Source organism: Pongo abelii, chromosome 7 (assembly GCF_028885655.2).
Source record: "Pongo abelii isolate AG06213 chromosome 7, NHGRI_mPonAbe1-v2.0_pri, whole genome shotgun sequence".
In the NCBI taxonomy this organism is placed as follows: Eukaryota; Metazoa; Chordata; class Mammalia; order Primates; family Hominidae; genus Pongo; species Pongo abelii.
The window spans coordinates 156181612-156195000 of NC_071992.2; the positions used below are offsets into that span (position 1 = coordinate 156181612).

Genomic DNA, 13389 nt, shown 5'->3' on the forward strand with positions numbered 1-13389 from the left:
ATTTAAAAATGGGCCAAAGAGCTGAACAGACATCTCAACAAATAAGAGGGGAAAAAAAGGCAAATAAACATATAAAAAGATGCTAAACATCATATGTCAATAGGAAATTGTAAATTAAAATAATGATGAGATAGCACTACATGCTTATTAGAATGGTCAAAATCTAAAACACTGACAATACCAAATGCTGGCAAGGCTGTGCAGCAACAGGAACTCAGTCATTGCTGATGGGAAAGCAAAGTGGTACAGCCACTTTGGAAGAGAGTTTGTTGATTTATGACAAAACTGAAATACTCTTACTAGTATAATCTAGCAATCACACTTCTCGCTATTTACCCAAATGAGTTGAAAATTTATGTCTACACAAAAACCTACATGTGGGTGTTTATAGAAGTTTTATTCATAATTGCCGAAACTTAGTAGCAACCAAGCAACCTTCAGTAGGTGAATGGATAAACTGTACATATAGACAATGAAATAGTAGCACCAAAAAGAAATGAGCTATCAAGCCATGAAAAAATATGAAGGAAACATAAATGTGTATTACTAAGTAAATGAAGCCAGTATGAAAAAGCTACACACTGTATAATTCCAACTATATGACATTCTAGAAAAGGCAAAACAATAGTGGTTAGGGAACAAAGAAGGATAAACAGGCAGAGCATAGAGGACATTTAGGGCAATACACCTATTCTGTATGATACTCTAATAGTGGATACATGTCATTAGACATTTATTCAAACGCAGAGAATGTACAATGCCAAGAGTGAACTCTCGTGAAAACTATGAACTTTGGTTGATATTGATGTGTTAATGTAGGCTCATTGATTATAACAAATGTACCACTGTAGTGTGGGATGTTGAGAGTTTGAAAGGCTGTGTATGTTTGTGTGTGTGTGCCTGTGTGTGTGGTGGGAGGGAGGGGTACATGGGAACTCTGTATTTTCTACTCGATTTTGCTGTGAATCTAAAACTGCTCTAGAAATAGTGTATAAAAATAATGGAATCATAAAAGTACTCAGTGAATCCAAAATAAGTCAGGAAAAGAGAAAAATAGAACAAAGAACAGTTGGGGAAGGCAGAAAACAAACAGAAGATGATATACTTAAACCTAAGTATATTAATAATCACATTAAATGTAAATGAACTAAATGCAGATACACCCAATAAAAGGCAGAGATTTTCAGGATAAAGAAAAGCAAGCACTTACAAAAAATGTACTTTAAGTGTAAAAAAATAAATAGGTTAAAATTTAAAGTATGGAAAAAGGGGCCAGGTGTGGTTGCTCATGCCTGAAATCCCAGTACTTTGGGAGGCCGAGGCAGGCAGATCACTTGAGGTCAGGAGTTTGAGACTAGCCTGGCCAACATGGTGAAACCCTGCCTCTACTAAAAATATAAAAATTAGCCAGGCGTGGTGGCATGCACCTGTAGTCCCAGCTACTCAGGAGGTTAAGGTAGGAGAATCACTTGAACCCAGGAAGTGGAGGTTGCAGTGAGCAGAGATTGTGCCACTGCACTCTAGCCTGGCCACAGGGGCCCCGCCCCCAGAAAAAGTGTGGAAAAAGGTATATCATGTTAATACAAATGTAAAGTAAGTTACATTGGCTATATTAACATCATAGCAATTGATATTATAAAGTTATAAATGCCATTTCATAAGTATAAAGGGGTCAATTCCTCAAAAAATACATAAGAATCCTAAATTGCATACCTAGTAACAGAGCTCCAAAATTCGTTAAGTAAAATCTAATGGAGCTGATTGGTAACAGACAAACCTACTATGGTAGGTGAGCAACTGAATATCTTGTTTCAATGATTGACACCAGCAAACAGAAAATCAGCCAGGGCATAAAAGACTGAAATGACATTGTCAGACAACTTGTTCTAATCAATATTTACAGAACATCCTGCTTGAAAATAGTAGAATATAAATTATATCAAGTGAACATTGAGTATGTATCAATATAGACCATATTCTTGACTAGAAGTTTAAAAGGATTCAAGTCATACAATGGATGTTCCCTGACAACAATGAAATTAAATTAGCAATCAGTAACAGAAAAATACATGGAAAATTCCCAAATCTTTAGAAACTGAACAACACACTTCCAAATAACCCTCAGGTCAAAGAAGAAATTGAGAAATTAAGAATTATTTCGAACTGAATAAAAATGAAAGTATAACATATCAAAATCTGCGAGCCATCACTAAAGCAATGCTTACAAGGAAATTCATAGCACCAATCACCTATTAGAAAAAAACTCAAATTTATAATTTCGTCTTCCACTTTATAAATCAGGAATAGAAGAACAAACTAAATGCAAAGAAAGAAAAGAAAAGGATGGACAGCAAAATGGAAATCAATGAAATAACAAACAGAAAATCAATAGGAAAAAATCAATGAAACCAAAAGCTGGTTCTTTGAGAAGCTCAACAGAATCTATAAATCTCTAGCCAAACTGATCAGGAAAGGAAGGAAGACAGAAATTATCAATATCACGATAAAAGAGATGACATCACTGTAGGTTCTCTAAATATTGAAAAGAAAATAAGGAAGTATTCTGAAAAGCTTCATTTCATTTGACAACATAGATAAAATGGATAATTTCATTGAAAGACACATACTACCAAAGTTCACTGAAGAAGAAACAGCTAACCAGAATATTCTTTAATATACCTATAAAAGAAGTTGAATTCATAGTCAACATCCACAAAGAAACTCCAGATCCCGATTATTTTACTAGCAGATTCTACCAAACATTGACAAACTCTTCCAGAAAATCAGAGGGAATATTTTCCAACTTATCCTCTGAGTCCAGCATTATCCTGATGCCAAACCAAGACAGGAATGTTACAAGAAAACTACAAATATCCCTTATAAACATAGATTAAAACATTCTTACAAGGTTTTTTAGGATATTGAATCCAACATATATGAAAAAATAATATCATTACCAACTGAAGATTATCTTAGGAATGCAAGGTTGGTTTAGCATTTGAAAATCAATCAATGTAATTCACCATATTAACAAATAAAAAAAGAGAAACCATATGATCATCTTAATGGTTGCAGAAAAAGTGTGTGACACAACACAACGTTCATTCCTGATTAAAAATGTAAAAACTCTCAGCAAGCCAGGACAGGAGAAAGATGCCTCCACTTGATCAAGGCCATCTCTGAAAATCCACAGACATCATACTTAAGGGTAAAAGACTCCATGCCTTCCCCTTCAGATCAGAAAATGTCTTATTCTCAGCATTTCTATTCAACACTGCACTGGAAGTACTAGGCAAAGAAAAAAATAAAATCATTAGTTTGGAAAAGAATTAAAATTGTCTTTATCCTCAGATGACATGATTGACTTTGTAGGAAATTCAGTAGAATCTTTAAAAACAGCCACTAGAATAAGTAGGTTTAGTAAGGTTTTAGGTTATAAGATCAACATATAGGCCCAGCACAGTGGCTCACGCCTATAATCCCAGAACTTTGGGAGGCCAAGGCGGGTGGATCACCTGAGGTCAGGAGTTCGAGACCAGCCTGGCCAACATGGCGAAACCCTGTCTCTACTAAAAATACAAAAATTAGCCGGGTATGGTGGCGGGCACCTGTAATCCCGGCCACTCAGGAGGCTGAGGCAGGAGAATGGCCTGAATCCGGAAGGCGGAGGTTGCAGTGAGCGGAGATCGCGCCGTTGCACTCCAGCCTGGGCAACGGGGAGAGACTCCATCTCAAAAAAATAAATAAATAAATAAAAGATTGACATATACATATATAAATCAACTGCATTTCTATATAGTAACAATAAGCAATTGGAAATTAAAACTTAAAAAATACTATTTACGATAGCATAAAGAATATGAAATACTTAGGGCTGAATCTGACAGAAGGCGTGTGAGACTGGTATGTGGAAATCCACAAAATATTTACAGAAATTAAATATTCTTTCAGGAGAAAACTCCTGAAAGTACATGTGGGAGAAACTCTTTGTGATTTTGAGTTAGGCCAAGATTTCTTAGATACGACACCAAAAGCACATGCCTTAAAAGAAAAACTTGGCCTGGCAGGGTGGCTCACACCTATAATCCCAGCACTTTGGGTGGCCAAAGCAAGTGGATCGCATGAGGCCAGGAGTTCGAGACTAGCCTGGCCAACATGGTGAAACCTCATCTCTACTAAAAAAAAAAAAACACACATACACACACACACAAAATTAGCTGGGTGGGGTGGCACCCAGAAATTATAGACGGCTCAAAAAAATGAAGAGATATACCTTGATCCTAGTTAGGAAAACTCAATACAAAGATGTCAGTTCTCCCCAGATTGATCTACATATTCAACATCATTCCAATTAAAATTCCAGCAGGCTTTAAAAAAAATAGAAAGTGGCAAACTGATGAGAAGATTCATATGGAAATACAAAAGACCTAGAATGGCCAAAATATTATCTGACTTCAGGAGTTTTCGCACAACGGCAATAATTAAGACTGCGTGGTATTAGTTTCAAGACAGACAAGCAGATCAATAAAACAGAATAAATAGTCCAGAAATAGATCTGCACATATACGAACAAATGATGTTTGACAAATATGCAAAAGCAATTCAGTCAAGAAAAGATCGTCTTTTCAACAAATGAGGCTGGAACAACTGAATACACACTCGCTAAAATGAACTTCAGTCCCTACTTTGTATTCTGTAAAAAATTAACTCAAAATGAATCAGAGACCCAAATGTAGAATCTAATACTATAAAACTCCTGAAAGAACATGTGGGAGAAACTCTTTGTGATTTTGAGTTAGGCCAAGATTTCTTAGATATGACACCAAAAGCACATGCCTTAAAAGAAAAACTTGGCCTGGCAGGGTGGCTCACACCTGTAATCCCAGCACTTCGGGTGGCCAAAGCAAGCGGATCCCATGAGGCCAGGAGTTCGAGACTAGCCTGGCCAACGTGGTGAAACCTCATCTCTACTAAAAAAACACACACACACACACACACACACACAATTAGCTGGGTGGGGTGGCAGGCGCCTGCAGTATCAGCTACTCGGGAGGCTGAGGCACGTGAATCGCTTGAGCCCGTGAGGTGGAGGTTGCAGTGAGCTGAGATTACACCACTGCACTCCAGCCTAGGCAACACAGCAAGACTCCATCTAAAAAAAAAGAAGAAAAAAAAAGGAAAACCTTGATAAACTAGACTTAAACAGTCCTGCTCTCAAAAGACACTATTAAGAGAATGAAAAGACAAGTTACAGATCAGGAATATGTACTTGGAAATCATCAATTTTATAAAGGACTTATATACACAATATATGAAGCACTCTCAAATGTTACTAATAAGAAAATAACTCAAGGCCAGGTGCGGTGGCTCACACCTGTAATCCCAGCACTTTTGGAGGCTGAGGTGGCAGATCACCTGAGGTCAGGAGTTCGAGACCAGCCTGGCCAACATGGTGAAATCCCATCTCTACTAAAAATACAAAAATTAGCTGGGTGTGGTGGTGGGCGCCTGTAATTCCAGCTACTCTGGAGGCTGAGGTGGGAGAATCCCTTGAACCCGGGAGGCAGAGGTTGCAGTGAACCGAGATCGCGCCACTGCACTCCAGCCTGGGTGACAGAGCGAGACTCTGTCTCAAACAAACAAACAAATAAACCCAGTAAAATAACAGGCAAAAGATTTGATAGACGCCTTCCTAAGGAAGACAATATAGATGGCAGGTAAGCATATAAGGTACCTAACACTGTGAGTCAGTAGGGAGATGCAAATCAAAACCACAGCGAGACGCGAATTCACTAATCCGTTAGAGGGCCTAGGGTGAAAATGACCGACCACATCAAGTGCGGTGGGGAGGTGGAGGAACTGGAACTCTCATGCACTGCCAGTGGGCATGTAAAATGGCACAACCACTTTGTAAAAACGGTTTGGACGTTTCCTAAAAAAAAAAATACAACTACCACCTGACCTAGCAATTCTACTCCTAGGCAGTTACTCCAAATAAATGAAAGCACACGTCCACACAAAGCCTTTTACACAAATGGTCTTAGCTGTTTTACATTTGTAATAAGCCACAAACTGGAAGCAAGCCAAGTATCTATCAAGTGAGTGGATCAGAACTATTATGGTATATGCATACAGTGGAATACTACTCAGCCGAACAAAAGAGCTACCGGGACATGTGAAAACATACCTGAATCACACTGCATGAACAAAGTCAGTTAAAAAAACAGTATAGGAATCCATTTATTTAAAACTCTAGAAAGTGCAACCTCACCTACAGTGACAGAAAACGGGTCAGTGATCAGAGGGGAAGGTGTCAGGGAGGGTCAGAAAGGAGCAGGCGGGAGCTTGGGAGAGGTGAACGCACTCCGTCCGATCTTGGTGGTGGTGACGGTTTTATGGGTGTGTATGCTTCAGAACACATCAAATGATACACGTTAAATATGTTTCATTTATTGTGTGTCAGTAAGACTACAACAAAGCTGTTAAAAAAATTTCAGAGACTGAGTCAGTCATGGCACACCAACAATCACTTTTATTACTACCAGCACCCAATAAGTCCTTGCCTTTTTTATGAAAACACAGCGAGCTGACAGGCATGAGTGAGTGTGGCCACCTAGCACAGTCACAGCCTGGGGGAATGGCCAGTCACTGCTTGATTTGAATTTGAGGAGGAAAAATCTTGTTCAGAGGCAACTGAGCTGCTTTATGACTCTTGCAGCCTGAGCGGGGAGCGGGGAGCAGGGAGCGGGGAGGGGGGAGGGGGGAGGGGAGGGGGCAGATGTGGCTGGACCCGCTGTACAGTCATGACTCTTTCATCCTCACTGCAGCCTTGGGAGCAGCAGTTGCTGTCGCCACCCTTTAAGGATGAGGACCTGGGGTTCAGAGAGGTGACACCTTCCCTAAAATCTCCCTGCCAGGCAGGGGCAGAGCCAAGGGAAGGTGGGAACTGGGCCTGCCTGGCTCTGTCCTCTCTTCTGCCCCGACCCTGCAGACGCTTTCAAAGCCTAATATGGAAAAGGGCCTCACTGAAAGCTTAAATGTAAATGAACCAAGCTAAGGACGCTGATATACACAGAATTTCTTTCTATATTGTTATTAGGTTAATAGTTAAAAACTGGCGACTATTAACTTTCACTTTAAATTTATTGTTCAAGCTAACACCACTGTTTTTCAACGTCCCTGTCCAGGGTCGGTACTACCTGCCAATGAGCACCTGGGTGTGTTTCTGTCTAGAGACCACTGGGTGCTCACCAGACCCCACAGGAAGACGGCTCCCAGGGGTGTGGCTTTGAGAGATTTTGATTTTATCGCCTGGCCTCCAGGTGTGTTCTGGGTGAAAATCTTGATTGGGCCTGTCTTCCAGGGCTACTGTCAGGACCAAATCGGGTGGGGGCATGGAAGGGCTTTGCAAGGCACGGGGTTGTGGGAAGTGAGACTAGGAACCCCACTGCGGGCATCTGACCCTGTGGCGTCCTCTACCACTGCCAACCATGGTACTACAAAGGGCACAGACTCAGAACTAGGAACCCGAATTCCAACCAGGCTTCAGCCCAGAACCCGCTTCCCCTCTGCACTGGTTTCTGCTGGGGGCGATGAAGACAACACCCTGAGTCCCACAGGACTGCCTCCCAGATCAAAGACCCACATGCCTCTCTTGGCGCCTGGCAGGGCAGCCCCTCCTGTGGCCCAGGACCCTGCCGAGCTTCAGGTCCAGGGTGGCTAATGCACGTGTCAGTGTGTGTTGGAGGAGGGGAAGGGTGGTGGATTAATTTTAAAATTTAACTTGCTTTCCTTTTTCCCACAGGGAAAAGGAGTGGGAACAGGTTTCTAAAAATAGCCTGGCCTGTCAAAACTGTTAACTATCAGGCAGGGCAAGGATGGCGGCTGCTTGGGAGGGAGAGCAGGAGCTGCGGAGGATCCCAGCCTGGCCCTTCCTGGTGCCGGCACCCCCCAGGCACAGCCAGCCAGCGGGCGGCCCACGGTCCTGAGGCATGGCAGCTGCTTGGGCAGTGCCAGCAGACCCTGGCATGGAGGTCCATGGCCACTCCACGACAGCCCGTGAAGAATGGTACCCACCCCCGCCCCCGTGTGAGACGCTGGCCCTGGGCACACGCTTTGTTCTCCCACCTCCCTCCTGACGGCCACGCAGAGTCGAGTTACCATCACGCCTGCCTTCGTGGGCGCAGGCTGAGCACAAGGCCCACAGCCCTCCCTCGACACAAAGTCAACTCACCGTGACCCACAAATCACACAACACCCTGGGCCAGCTGCCTTCACAAGAGGCGTGGTGGGGGGCTTTCAGAAACGAAACAAGATATTGGGGGCCAGCACAGGGGCCCTGTTGCCAACCTTCTGCAGGTCAGACCAAACAGTTTTAAAAGAAAAGCCCACGTGGGGAGCGTTTTGTTTTGAAAAAGCCAAAAACAAAACACTGAATTCTTTCTGAGAAACATTCTATCCATGAAGATGCAAACAAATTATGGGAGGCTAAGAATACGGTACAGCTAAAATCAGCATGCATGCTCATCTAAACATCATAAATTATCCAAAATGCACCAGAAATGTCAAGTCTGGAGCTCTTGTGTGGGAAAGTGCTCCATTCACTTTGGCACTTGCTCACACTCATCTGCTGCAGCCCACGGCCTGCCCGGCGGGCGGCAGACCCACGCCTGCCTCGGAAGCACAGCCCGCCCGGCGGGCGGCAGACCCATGTCTGCCTTGGAAGCACACAGCCAGATGTCTAGGGTCCCAGTCCTGCACCAAGCTCTGGCGCTGCCTTGAGGGGAGCTGTGTGGTTGGGTTGTGAGATGGAAACTGAGGATTCCATGGTCTTCCCTGCCCACTCCGCAGGCCTGCTGGGAGCCACAGGGATGTGGCCCAAGGGTGTGCACGCTGCCCCTTGGTGTGCGGCTGTGTTTGGTTATCACAGCGGCCTGGCCTGACCCAACTTCACGTGCCTGTTTGGATGCGGCCTCATCACCCCCCAGGATATTTACATTTCAGACCTGCTGAACCACACTTTAACACAGGAAGGGGCAAGTGCCTCTTTGAGAGCTTCCTATAGGCCCAGCATTTTTGAGCATCTGCTCATGTAACCTGGCACCCAACCTGTGTGGTCAACAGTGCTGGGGGGACACCCAGACCTCCCTCTTCCGACCGTCCACACGCTCCTGGCTCTTTGCTCCTGAGTGCCCTGTGCTGGGATGAAGGGTAAGTACACCTGTGACCCCGGAAGTCTGTGTGGGTCCCAGGGGAAGGCCAGGTGGGATGGAGGTGGTTAGGAAAACCGAGAGAATCATGTGATCGAGGGAGGACTGAATGGCGGTCTTACTGAGCACAGACCTCGACTCCAGGACCAGTACATCCCTTTTGTAGACCAGCCTCAGTGGAGCGTTTGAAGGCGGTGCTCTGATGAAGGCGGGCCCTACCAGCAGCCTTCTCAGGCTCCCATCCCTGCGCGTCCCTCCCGACCCAGGGGAAGGACATTTGGTGTGGATCATCCTTCTCAGTAATGGGGTTATTCGGGGCCTGGCCGGGCTGGGGAACATGACGCCGCGTCGCTGCTGAGCGGGAACAGCAGGTGTCTGTCAATGCATCTGCGGAAAATGCTCGCAGCACAATCTCTACATCAGGACACACACACGGGCAAGGACACTGGGAAATTGAATCTTATTACTAATTAATGGCTTTAATGCCTATGATTAGGCCTCAAAAACAGCCTATTTTCTGAAAGATAAGTTTAGCCCTGTTTGAACAGGAACTCAAGTGCTCTGCTGCCGCTGACGCAGAGAGCTCAGCTCCACTAATCACATTCAGAAGTTCCGAGCCCACCACCTAGAGTTTCAGACACTGTGCGCTGAGAATGAAAGAGACCAGGGAGCGCTTTGTTCTTCAGCAAGAGGTGCCATGGTAGGGGCACGGACAAGCGTGGGGTATGGGGTTCAGAGACCAGAGCCGGTGCTCACAGGGGAAGGCAGGCCTCCATCTCTGCCCTGAGAGGCAGGCTCCGGGCACTGCCCGCAATCCAAGGGGTTGGGGTTCTCACCAGGGGTGGTCCTGCCCCCAGGGAGACACTTGTCGAAGCCTGGAGACATTGCTGGTTGTCACATCTGGGGGAGTGGGTGCTACCGGCATTCAGTGGGTAGAGAGCATGGATGCTGCTGCATGTCTGACAATGCACAGGACAGCCCCACAGCACAGGATGATGGGCCCCAAATGTCCGTCTGTCCAGGTGGAGAGTGGTTATGGTTGGATGTTTGTGTCCACCAAATCTCATGGTGAAATCCAATCCCCAGCGTTGGAGGTGGGGCCTGGTGGAAGGTGACTCGATGTAGGGGTGGATTTCTCATAAACGGTTAGCACCAGCGCCTTGGTGCTGTCCTTGTGATAGTGAGTGATTTCTCGCGAGGTCTGATTGTTTAGGAGAGTGTGGCACTTCCTCCTCCTTCTCCATTGCTCCCGCTCTACCTTCTGCCATGAGTCAAAGCTCCCTGAGGCCTCCCCAGAAGCCAAGAGGATACTGCCATGCTTCCTGGACAGCCTGCAGAACCACCAGCCAATTCACCCTCCTTTCTTTATAAACCACCCAGCCTCAGGTATTCCTCGATAGCAATGAAGGAAGGCACGGGGCTCCCAGGGGAGTGCACAAGCCACGCTGGTGACAACAGGGTCGCAGATCTTCAGGGACAGTCCCTGTCACGCTGCCAGCTGGCCAGCTTTGGGCAATTGCGGCAGCCCACGCACACTCGCACTCTCACACGCAGGCACACACACACAGGCACCCGTCTGCCCTGCACAGACACACACACACAGGCACCCATCTGCCCTGCATAGACACACACACACAGGCACCCATCTCCCCTGCACAGACACACACACACACACACAGGCACCCGTCTCCCCTGCACAGACACACACACACTCACACAGGCACCCATCTCCCCTGCACAGACACACACACACTCACACAGGCGCTTGTCTCCCCTGCACACACTCACACAGGTACCCGTCTCCCCTGCAGACTCACACACACACTCACACAAGTGTGTCTCCTGTGCACAGACTCACAGGTACCCGTCTCCCGTGCACAGACTCACACAAGCACCCGTCTCCCCTGCACAGACTCACACACACACTCACACAGGCGCTTGTCTCTCCTGTACTCACTCACACAGGCGCCCGTCTCCCCTGCACTGCTTTGCCCATAAGGCCAGGCGCTGGGCTCTGGCGCCCCTTCTAGCCTGGATGTTGTATAGATTGGCGCTACAGTCAAGGCAGGGCAGCATGGTGGTCACAAGCACAGCTCAGGGGCAGCCCTGGCTCTGTCCTCGCCCAGCTGGGTGGTTGCTGGCACATTAGAACCCCAGTTGCTTAACACAAAGGGACAGGGACAGTGCACAGGCCACTCTGCATGGGATGCGGCTCCGCAACCCAGGACCCGGCACTGCCGTCACCCCTCTGCAGCATGCATGGGGTGGGGGTGTGGAAGGAGTCCCTTGACAAGGATTCCACCATCACTGCGTGGCCAGGCTCCCAGGAGCTACTTGTCCATACCCCAGCTTTCAGCATACATGTCACCTCCCACAGGGAGCCCTCCCTGATTTCCCCCAAATAAAACAGGCTCCTGCCCGCCACCTGCTGCCTATCCTTTTTTTCTGTCCCCATCAACATTCGCCCTGTGCTAGACTCCAGGCTTGTGCTGGTACAGAGGCTCCAGAGGTAGACAGCACAGTCCCCCGTTCCTGTCTGCTGGGGAGACAGACACTCAGACAGCAGGCTTAGTCTCACTCGAGGTCCTGAGATGGGGGGTGGCCAGAGAGTAGGGGGACCTCTCCATCTCAGGAGAGCTTCTGGAGGACATGCCTAAGTGGCATGCTGCGGATGGAAAGAATTATCCAGATGGCAGCAGGCAGGAAAGTCCTAGAGGCAGAGAGAACAGTGTGAGCAGAGGCCAAAGAGCAGTCTGTGTGTGCTGCAAGTGTGTGCGCGTGTGTGCGTGTGCGCATGGGCCTGGCTGCGTGTGGGCCTGGCATGGTATGCTGTGGGGCGCTTATGTACACAGATGCACTTGGGAGACAAATGCCCTGCTGTTCCCACTGAACGAAGCAGCAACTTGGTGGCAGACACCTGGATGTGGGGCTGGTGGGGTGGGCCAGGGCCAGGCTGGGAAGCCAGGGCCACCAGCCTAGGAGCCCTGCTTCCCCGTGTCTGAAAACTCCAACCCAGCGCCTGAAGACCAGTCCTGAGTGTCTGCACTGCACAAGGAAGGAAGCAGGAGCTCTGGGGCTGCAGGCCTGGGACCCCCATAGTGCATTGCAGAGCTGGACCCACGGCCAGCGAGGGATGGGCTCAGCCTGCACCCCACCTGGGGCAATCGTGCTGCTATCTAGTCAGACTTTACATCCTATTCATGCAGGGACGAGAACCAACAGCAGTTGGAAAAAACATCATTCACAGGGAAGCAAGAGGAATACAGGGGCTCCATGGGCCATCCTCTGTCAAGGGACGGAGCTGGCAGGTGGCAGGGACAGTTCCATAGAGCAGTTCCTGGCATCTTGGAGCCCACAGGACTAGCTTGCCACCTGGACAGAGTGATCCGCTGGGTCTGGCGTTGCACTGAGATGCACACCCAGCCAGGGGTCCAAGGTGGCCCAGCTGCCAGGGAGGAACGCTGTGCTCACATCCAGCCTCTGCCACTTACTAAGCTGTATGCACTGGGCAAGCTGCTTCATCTCTTGGAGCCTGCGTTTCTTCTTGGAGTCGCTGTCAGGACTAAACCAGGGGACTCGGCTGCCCCCTTGTCTGCAGCCTTCTCTTCCAGGACCCCTCTGTCCCAACCAGACTCCTTTCCCTGTGTGTTCCACCCATGCAAAGCACCCACCCCGGCTGTGCCCACTCCAGCTCATGGGTGTGCCCTGCACTACTTGGTGCCAGTCTTTGCAGGAGACTGCAGGTCTGTCACCCATCAGGGGACTCCTATTCAGCCCACAGGGCTCCACCCCAGCAGCATTTCTTCAAGGAAACCTTCTCCAGCCTTCACAGGCTCCTGCCCGCCGCCTGCCGCCTGGCCCCTGGGAGCCCACTGTGCCTTGTGCTGACCTGGGGCCTGAACTGTTACTGACAGTCACCTGTTTGTGCCACCGTGGACCGAGAGTGCCGAAGACTGGATAGAGACTTAGTCATCTCTGCACCCTAGTGCAGAGCTCAGGAGCCTCAGCTGAAGGAGACACAGCTTCCCTGAGGGCTGAAGTTGCTGGGGGTGGCCTGGGGTCAGAGGCTGTGGCTGTTTAGAGAGGTGGTACGGTACACCGTGGGTGGTATACAAGTCAGCCCAGATCCACACGGAGTCCCAGATCCACATCCAGCTTGAGCAGCTCCAGACAGTGGAAA

The 13389-nt window shown here is 47.9% G+C and overlaps 1 protein-coding gene and 1 long non-coding RNA gene across 5 annotated transcripts in view; both read right to left on the reverse strand.

Moving 5' to 3' along the window:
- Positions 1–13389, reverse strand: part of TRAPPC9 (trafficking protein particle complex subunit 9) — a 744079-nt gene that overhangs the window by 48547 nt on the left and 682143 nt on the right. The gene's annotated exons all lie outside the window — the stretch shown is intronic.
- LOC129047560 (uncharacterized) overlaps positions 9665–13389 on the reverse strand; it is an 18267-nt gene continuing 14542 nt past the window's right edge. Inside the window, exons 2-3 of the long non-coding RNA XR_008509339.2 lie at positions 13128–13389; positions 9665–11919 (exon numbers count right to left, since the gene is read on the reverse strand). The exon at positions 13128–13389 is cut by the window's right edge and continues 21 nt beyond it. This is a non-coding gene — a long non-coding RNA (uncharacterized LOC129047560). The remainder of the gene's footprint in view (positions 11920–13127) is intronic.